This window comes from Lucilia cuprina, chromosome 3, assembly GCF_022045245.1.
Source record: "Lucilia cuprina isolate Lc7/37 chromosome 3, ASM2204524v1, whole genome shotgun sequence".
Classification (NCBI taxonomy): Eukaryota; Metazoa; Arthropoda; class Insecta; order Diptera; family Calliphoridae; genus Lucilia; species Lucilia cuprina.
Genome location: NC_060951.1, coordinates 32,507,708 through 32,517,058, shown reverse-complemented (window position 1 = coordinate 32,517,058; position 9,351 = coordinate 32,507,708). Strand labels below are relative to the sequence as shown.

The 9,351-nt window shown below is 27.1% G+C and overlaps 1 long non-coding RNA gene across 3 annotated transcripts in view; it reads left to right on the top strand.

Moving 5' to 3' along the window:
- LOC124419006 overlaps window positions 1-5,894 on the top strand; it is a 9,555-nt gene extending 3,661 nt beyond the window's left edge. For all 3 annotated transcript variants that reach the window (XR_006940339.1, XR_006940338.1, XR_006940340.1), the window contains 2 exons: window positions 2,602-2,717; window positions 5,653-5,894. This is a non-coding gene — a long non-coding RNA (uncharacterized LOC124419006). The remainder of the gene's footprint in view (window positions 1-2,601; window positions 2,718-5,652) is intronic.
- The last annotated feature ends 3,457 nt before the right edge of the window (window positions 5,895-9,351 follow it).

Here is a 9,351-nt window from a genome sequence, read left to right as displayed (position 1 = left end):
TGTATGTATACCTATACTAATGTAGGTATGTATGTTTATAAAAGAATCTTCATTACTGATTAAAAAAGCCTAATCATGAAATTTTGATAGTAGATGTCTGTTTGATTATGCACCTACACTCAGGATCTAAGGGTTTTTTGCAGATTTGCATCCTTTGAGCTTTCTCTGTTGCCGTAATCAGTAATTAGGTAGTAAGTTGGTTAGTTAGTTAGTTATTTAGTTAGTTAGTTAATTAGTTAGTTATTTAGTTAGTTAGTTAGTTAGTTAGGTAGGTAGTTAGTTAGTTATTTAGTTAGTTATTTAGTTAGTTACTTAGTTAGTTATTTAGTTAGTTAGTTACTTAGTTATTTAGTTAGTTAGTTAGTTAGTTAGTTAGTTAATTATTTAATTATTTAATTATTTAATTATTTAATTATTTAATTAGTTAGTTAGTTAGTTATGTAGTTAGTTATTTAGTTAGTTAGTTAGTTAGTTAGTTAGTTAGTTAGCTAGTTAGATAGTTAGTTAAGTATTTAGTTAGTTAGTTACTTAGTTAGTTATTTGGTTAGCTAGTTAGTTATTTAGTTAGTTAGTTAATTAGTTAGTTAGATAGTTAGTTTTTAGTTAGTTACTTAGTTAGTTAGTTATTTAGTTAGTTAGTTAATTAGTAAGTTAGATAGTTAGTTAGTTACTTGGTTATTTAGTTAGTTAGTTAGTTAGTTAGTTAATTAATTATTTAATTATTTAATTATTTATTTATTTAATTATTTAGTTAGTTAGTTAGTTAGTTAGTTAGTTAGTTAGTTAGTTAGTTATTTAGTTAGTTAGTTAGTTAGTTAGTTAGTTAGTTAGTTAGTTAGTTAGTTAGTTAGTTAGTTAGTTAGTTAGTTATTTAGTTAGTTACTTAGTTAGTTATTTAGTTAGCTAGTTAGTTAGTTAGTTAGTTAGTTAGTTAGTTAGTTAGTTATTTAGTTAGTTAGTTAGTTAGTTAGTTAGTTAGTTAGTTAGTTATTTAGTTAGTTAGTTAGTTAGTTATTTAATTAGTTAGTTAGTGAGTTAGTTAGTTAGTTAGTTATTTTGTTAGTTAGTTAGTTAGTTAGTTAGTTAGTTAGTTAGTTAGTTATTTAGTTAGTTAGTTAGTTAGTTAGTTAGTTAGTTAGTTATTTAGTTAGTTAGTTATTTAGTTATTTAGTTATTTAGTTAGTTAGTTAGTTAGTTAGTTAGTTAGTTAGTTAGTTAGTTAGTTAGTTAGTTAGTTAGTTAGTTAGTTAGTTAGTTAGTTAGTTAGTTAGTTAGTTAGTTAGTTAGTTAGTTAGTTAGTTAGTTAGTTAGTTAGTTAGTTAGTTAGTTAGTTAGTTAGTTAGTTAGTTAGTTAGTTAGTTATTTAGTTAGTTAGTTTTAGTTAGTTAATTAGTTAGTTAGTTAGTTAGTTTGTTAGTTAGTTATTAAGTTAGTTTGTAAATCAGTTACAAAACTCCTTGTACATATTAAAGTACAATGTACATACGTACATGTACATAAGACATATGTATACACAGATATGCACACATTTTATTTACTCCCATTACAAACATACATATTTTCATATACATTCCATACAACATAGTTTTGTTAATAACAACAATAACAATTGAGGCATTTTTTACTTTTTATTTATAACCGCCAAAACGGCAAGAGAGCAAGCCTTTTGCTTTTATATTCTAATTCCCACAACGAATGGCCAAACAAAAGGAAAACATCGACCGGACTCGGCAAAATAATTTCATCAAACTTTAAATACTTTTTTCATACTAATTTTTTAAATATACTTTTATAAAAAACTATTTATTACTATTAACATTACAAATATTTTGAAAAATTGCATAAAATGGTAGAAAAAACCTTAAGGAAGAGTGCACGCGTTCTTGTTATTGTTGTTATAGTGATGAGCAAATTTTAAAATATTTCTTTTGTATTAGTACTTATGTGATGGGTGTGTAGGGTGTTAAGTTCTTAACTCCCCCTTTAATAAACCCTTTAAAAGTACCTTTTCAAACTAACACCTCATCATTGTTGTCACTTTTACTTTTCATAGAGTTAATAACAACAACAACAATAACATCAACTACTTCTACCATTCTCTTAATATTTTGCATTCTTCTTTAGTTTTCTAGAAATGTTTAAAGTGTTCGGTTGTTTAGTGTTCTATTGTTGAATTAAAATTAATATATTGTTTAAAATAAGTATGAAAGTTGAAATATTTTTTTATAAAATTATTAAAAAAATGTTGTTTAATAGTTTTGTGAGAAAATTTTTAAGAGAAAAGTTAAATAATTTATTAAAAAAGTGTTTAAAGTTTAGCAAAATGTTTTTGCAATTATTGGTCTGCAGCCGGTCGCTGTTTTACTTTTGTTTGGCCGTTCTTTTTTCTAAGAGAGAATATTCCAAGGCGGGAAAATGTGGATGGTGTGTTAGTTTGTTGTTGTTATTAGAGCAAGTGTTTTTTGTTTGTTTTAAATGTATATGTGTACATATGTATGTATGTAAAAGCTGTATATTAATAGGTATGTACTTATGAGTGACAATAAAACTGAGTTGTTGTTGTTGAATTTAATCTGATTTTATGATTTAATTTATTTTTAGATAAAGTAAATAAAAAGTGCAAAATCATGTAATCCGAAGGCAATAAATATTGGGCGCTCCATTGGAAGACTTTGTGTGAAAAATGGAGGAATCCACATTTGACCAACAAATTGAAGGTAAGTATTATTTTATAATTTTTTTATAATTATCTAAACTAAAAGCATAATATAATAAGTAGGAAATTATAAAAAATGATTAAAAATTTTACACAGGATTTGTTCTTCCGCTTTTACATTAAACCCATGTAAGTCAAGTGATGAGTTGTGGTGTTAAAAGTTACAAATAAAAGTAACAGTATGTAAGCATCCTACTACTTAGAATTTACATGTTTATATATTTATGCGTGGTATGTGTATAAAAAGAGTCTCGTTAATGACTGACTGAACTTATTGACAGTATATGTCTGTTTTGTTTCACATCATCACTAAGTAGCTAAGGGATTTTTTTCAGATTTCCATTCTTTGAGCTTTTCCTCTGATATATATAGTCCTCGGCGATGTTAAGGAAATGTTAGTATTTTTATTAGAACCTCCAACAAAAACAGAATTCCTATTGTATTTTTTGAATTTAAATATAATATGAATAGATTGATTAGTATATAAAACAAGGTACTAAAATATATGAACTATTTCATCAATTTCTGAAAGAAAATTATGACTTTGCTTTAGTGGAACATTTATCAGTAGAATATCATCATTAGTATTCTAAACAGGAACTGTTCAAAAATATACTTTTTTAAAATGAAACTCTATCACGGTGCATATCAAGTGTAAAAAAATGAAAACAAAGACTTTTTAAGACGCTTTAACAATGCGACAATACCTGTTCTATAATCTGAAACTTTAATGAGAAGTCAGGTAGTTAGTTAACTAGTTAGTAAATTAGTTGGTTAGTCATTTATTTTGTTAGTTAGTTAGTTAGTTAGTTAGTTAGTTAGTTAGTTAGTTAGTTAGTTAGTTAGTTAGTTAGTTAGTTAGTTCGCAGTATGTTAGTTAGTAAATTAGTTGGTTAGTTAGTTTAATTAGTTAGTTAGTTAATTAGATAGTTAGTTAGTTAGTTAGTTAGTTAGTTAGTTAGTTAGTTAGTTAGTTAGTCAGTTAGTTAGTTAGTTAGTTAGTTAGTTAGTTAGTTAGTTAGTTAGTTAGTTAGTTAGTTAGTTAGTATGTTAGTTAGTTAGGTAATTAGTTTATTAGTTAGTTAGTAAGTCAATTAGTTAGTTAGTTGGTTAGTTAGTTAGTTAGTTAGTCAGTTAAATAATTAGTTAGTTGATTGAATAGATAGTTACTTAGTTAGTCAGTCAATTAGTTAGTTAGGTAGTCACTTAATATGTTATTTAGTTCAAAAGTTAGTAAGTTGGTTAGTTATGCAGTTATTCAGTCAGTCGGTTAGTTAGTTAGTTATTTAGTTATTTAGTTAGTTAGGTAATTAGTTAGTTAGTTAGTTAGTTAGTTAATTAATTAGTTAGTTAGTTAGTTAGTTAGTAAATTGATTAGATAGTTACTTAGTAAGTAAGTCAATTAGTTAGTTGGTTAGTTAGATAGTCAGTTAATCTGTTATTTAGTTCTTAAGTTAGTTAGTTGGTTAGTTATGCAGTTATTCAGTCAGTCGGTTAGTTAGTTTGTTAGTTAGTTAGTAAGTTAGTAAATTAGTAAGTTAGTTAGTTAGTCAGTTAGTTAGTTAGTTAGTTAGTTAGTTAGTCAGTTAGTTAGTTTCTTAGTTAGTTAGTTAGTTAGTAAGTTAGTTAATTGATTATATAGTTACTTAGTTAGTTAGTCAATTAGTTAGTTTGTTAGTTATGTAGTCAGTTAATATGTTATTTAGTTCGTAAGTTAGTAAGTTAGTTAGTTGGGTAGTTATGTAGTTATTCAGTCAGTCGGTTAGTTAGTTATTAGTTAGTAAGAAATCTATAGCCCTCACTTTGTACTACACGTTGAAATTACGTATTATTCTACATAGGAATTTTACAAAACTCCTTGTACATATTTATGTACAATGTACATACATACATACATGTATGTACACATAAATATGTATTTTCATTTGGATTCAAAACAATACAGTTTTACTAATAACAACAACAAAAATTGAAGCATATTTTACTTTTATGTATAACCGCCAAAACGCCCTTGCTCTCTTGCCTGTTGCTCTTATATTTTGATTCCCGTAACGAATGGCCAAACAAAACGAAAACAGCGACCGGACTCAGCATAATAATTTCATCAAACTTTTAATAATTTTTATAGATTTTTTTAAGTATATGTTTATACAAAACTATTACTATTAACTAAATTATTAAACAAATATTTTAAAAAATTACAAAAACTATAAAAGAAGACGGCAAAAAACCTTTAGGAAGAATAAATAGTGCAAGTGTGTTGTTATATAGCGATGAGCAATTTTTGAAATATACCTTTTGCTTAAGTATGTGATGGGTGTGTAGGGTGGTAATAGCTTAACTCCCCCTTTAATAAACCCTTTAAAAGTACCTTTTTAAACTAACACCTCATCATTGTTGTCACTTTTACTTTTCATAGAGCTAATAACAACAACAATAACATCAACTAATTCTATGATTCCCTTGGTGTTTTGCATTCTTCTTTAGTTTTCTAGAAATGTTTAAAGTGTTCGGTTGTTTAGTGTTCTATTGTCGAATTAAAGTTAATATATTGTTTAAAATAAGTATGAAAATTAAAATATTTTTTTTATAAAATTATTAAAAAAATGTTGCTAAATAGTTTTGTGCGTTAATTTATGAGAAAAAAGTTAAATAATTTATTAAATTATTTATTAAAAAAGTGTTTAAAGTTTTGCAAAATGTTATTGCAATTGTTTGTCTGCAGCCGGTCGCTGTTTTTCTTTTGTTTGGTCGTTCTTTGTTCTAAGAGAGAAGATTGCAAGGCGGGAAAATATGTATGGTGTGTTAGTTTTTGTTGTTATCAGAGCAAGTGTTTTTTGTTTGTTTAAAATGTACATACATATGTATGTTTGTAAGTATATTTGTAAAAGCTGTATATTTTATACATATGAATGGTCGTTGTTTTTTCATTTCAGCAAGAGTGAGCTGTTGTTGTTGGCTTAAAGATGATTTAATATTGTGTTAAAGAAAAAATAAATAAATAAATAAATAAATAAATAAATAAATAAATAAATAAATAAATGGAAAATCATGGAATCTAAAGACAATATGTTTTGGACATTACAATGAAAAGATTTAAGCATATTATACTTAACATTTAGTACACCCTATACTTGAGTGAAGGAGGGCGAATCCATATCTGACCAACGAATTGAAGGTAAGTGTTTTTTTTTTTTTTTTGAATTTAGTTTCCTTAGTTAGAATATGAGCTAAACAAAAACCGAAAAATTATACGAGACTAGTTATAACCAGTGTGCTTCGCTACTTTCATTGTAATGAAATAAAATACTTTTATATTATAAATTTTAGTATGAAGATTATTGAATAGATATTCATTTTATAGATTTCACCATCCGACAAAAAGGGAAAAAAGTGATGCTAAAAATTTAAGGGAAACAATTCGAGTTTTTGGTTTTTCGATTTGTGATCCTGTGTCCTTTCAAAAGGACTTCAAAGTTAAAAAAGTAAATTTTTCAAAAAATATTTTAAAATACTTTTACTAATCAAACAATGTCAATTTTGGTGTCAAGCCAACAAGAAGTGTTGAAAATATTTTGTATTATTATACCCTTCATCTTTGTGAGAAGGATATATGTATATAAGTTTGTTTGTAAGGATTCTTATAGAAAGCGAAGTCGATTAAGTCATATCCGTCTGTATGTCTGTCTGTCTGTATGTATGTCTGTTTGTAAGGATTCTTATAGAAAGCGAAGTCGATTAAGCCATATCCGTCTGTTTGTCTGTTTGTCTGTCTGTCTGTATGTATGTATGCATGTATGTATATATGTATGTATGTATGTATGTATGTATGTATGTATGTATGTATGTATGTATGTATGTATGTATGTATGTATGTATGTATGTATGTATGTATGTATGTATGCATGTATGTATGTATGTATGTATGTATGTATGTATGTATGTATGTATGTATGTATGTATGTATGTATGTATGTATGTATGTATGTATGTCTGTACGTATGTCTGTATGTATGTCTGTCTGCCTGTCTGTCTGCCTGTTTGTCTGTATGTCTGTATGTCTGTATGTATGTCTGTCTGTCGGTCTATATGTCTGTCTGTTGAAATCAATTTTCTAAAGACTCCAGATATCTTCGGGATCCAAATCTTCAATAATTCTATCAGACATGCTTTCGAGAAGTTTCCTATTGAAAATTAGCAAAATCGGTCCATAAATGACTGAGATATGTATAAAAAACTGAGACTACCTCTGAAAATTTTCTCAACAAATTATAAATAAAAGCATAAAAACAACAAGGAGATAAAGCAGTAATACATTCGTAATACATCTCATATTTGTTTGAGGGTGGTAATACAGTTTGACGGTGGTAGTACAGTACAACCAAATAAAGAAATCTGACTTGTTTTTATTTTATAATGTTAGGATGAAAATCTGTTAAAAAATGTTTTTTAAAATTCTTATCCTTAAAAATCTATCAAAATGTTTAATATGTATCATTTTTTCAAAAAAATATAGGTATATATATTAAAAGATTTTTTCATACATTTTTTGATCCTAACAGAAAATAGTAAAAATAACACAATATATTTTACAACTCGTTTCGTTAGCTTGACATCAAATTTGGCATTGTTTGATCAGTATAAGTGTTTTAAAATATTTTTTTTTTAAATGTACTTCTCAAAACTTTGAAGTCCTTTAAAAGGATACAGGATCACGAAATGAAAAACTAATAAAGCAGGTTTTCTCTATTAAGTTTATAGATTCAGACGTATATTATCCGGTTCGTGTTTAATTTTGATTGTCGTTTTCAGTCAATAATTATTGATTTTAGCCTTGTATGTTTGAGAAAATTAAAAAGAATATCAGTTGTCAAAGGAAAAATGTAACAGAAAGTGCATTTTGCTTCTTTTTGTTGTATCTCTAATGGTTTTCGAGATAAACGGACTTTTATATTTTCTATTAAAATATGTTTTTTTTTTGTATGAAATACAAGTGATCACAGATTTTGCTTGTCTTGGTTGTACCTCTTATAGTTTTTGAGAAAAACGGATTTTTATGTTTTCATTCAAAATATCGATTTTTTATGAAATAAAAGTGATCACAGATTTTGCTCGTTTTTGCTGCATCTTTTATAGTTTTCAAGAAAAACAGACCTTTTTGTTTTCACTCAAGATATCAGTTTTTGGTAGGAACTAAAAGTGAACAAAGATTTCTCTTGTTTTTGCTGTATCTCTTATGGTTTTCTAGAAAAACAAATTTCGCTTCGTTTCTTTATATTTGTTGTAGTTTTTGAGAAAAAATTATCCTTTTAATTTTACTAAAAATTAATTGATTAAAAGTTTTTTTTAAACTCAAATGATTTAAATATGCATTAATTTTTATACTCTACACTACTTTAGTGGGTTTGCACTTTAAAGTATACCAATCGGATCAGAAACATTTTCTGAGTCGATTTAGCTATGTCCGTTCGTCTGTCCGTCCATCCATGTGCATGATATTCTACTGCCCCAGGGACGAAGCCTATTGAAGATGGTTAAGATCGGTCCATTATTTCACCTGGTCCCCATACAATTGTACCCTTGTAATCAAACTACAGGTGGCAATTTTGGAGATAATTCAATGAAATTTGGCACATAATATTCTATGGTACTGTAGACGAAGTTTATTGAAAATAGTTAACATCTGTTCATTATTACACCTATGTAGGCCCCATACAATTAAACCCGCCAAATAGGGCTTTTAAGTTCATAATTATGTTTAATATACTCATATCTTGACCATCAAAACCAAGTTCTATACTTGATGATCTTGACGAATCTTGTTTTTACTTAAATATCCACAGTTTCATTAAACAATAAATAGCTTAAGTATGTCTGAGGCAAGGTACAATTCAACGTAAGAAGATCGCTCCATAATAAACACTACCCGCCATATAAGGTCCCCCTCAGAAAATGACTTTAACGTTCACTGCTGGCTTCAAAATACATACGAGTAAAAATTCTACACAAGTAAGTTTCTTATGACCACAATTCTCTTCCCCTTTCAAAAAAAGATTTTAACGCATATTACTCCGAAAAATATTTTTCGAATCAGTTTTTAATTGGTCATAGTTATCATATGAGCTCTACTATTATAATTCATTTTATATCATATACTTCATTATAGAAGAGTATTTTGCTGATACTTGTAACAGCCAAAAACATCGGCCATGCAGCTACCTTAAAGTATACCAATCAGTTCAGAATTACTTTTTAAGTCGATAAAGTTATGTACATATATCCATCTGTGTATCCGTATAAACTTTCTACGCAATTTTCAATAAATTGGTAAATTTAGACCAAGGAAAAAACCTATTGAGAATGGTTAAAACTGTCGATTGTTTAACCTAGACTCCATAAATCCGTACCCCCCGAATAGAGCTCTTGAGCTTAAAATATATGAAAAGTTTAAGTATTTCTACAAAAATCACAATTAAATTCTGCATAAATAACTTTATTGAAAACATAAATTTCTCGATCCACATTTATAAGGATAGGTCCATATAAACCTTTGGCTCCCTATAACCCCCATTTTATATTTTTAAACAATTGCAAATATTAACATATTTCAAAAGTATTCCTTAAATTCAAAGAAC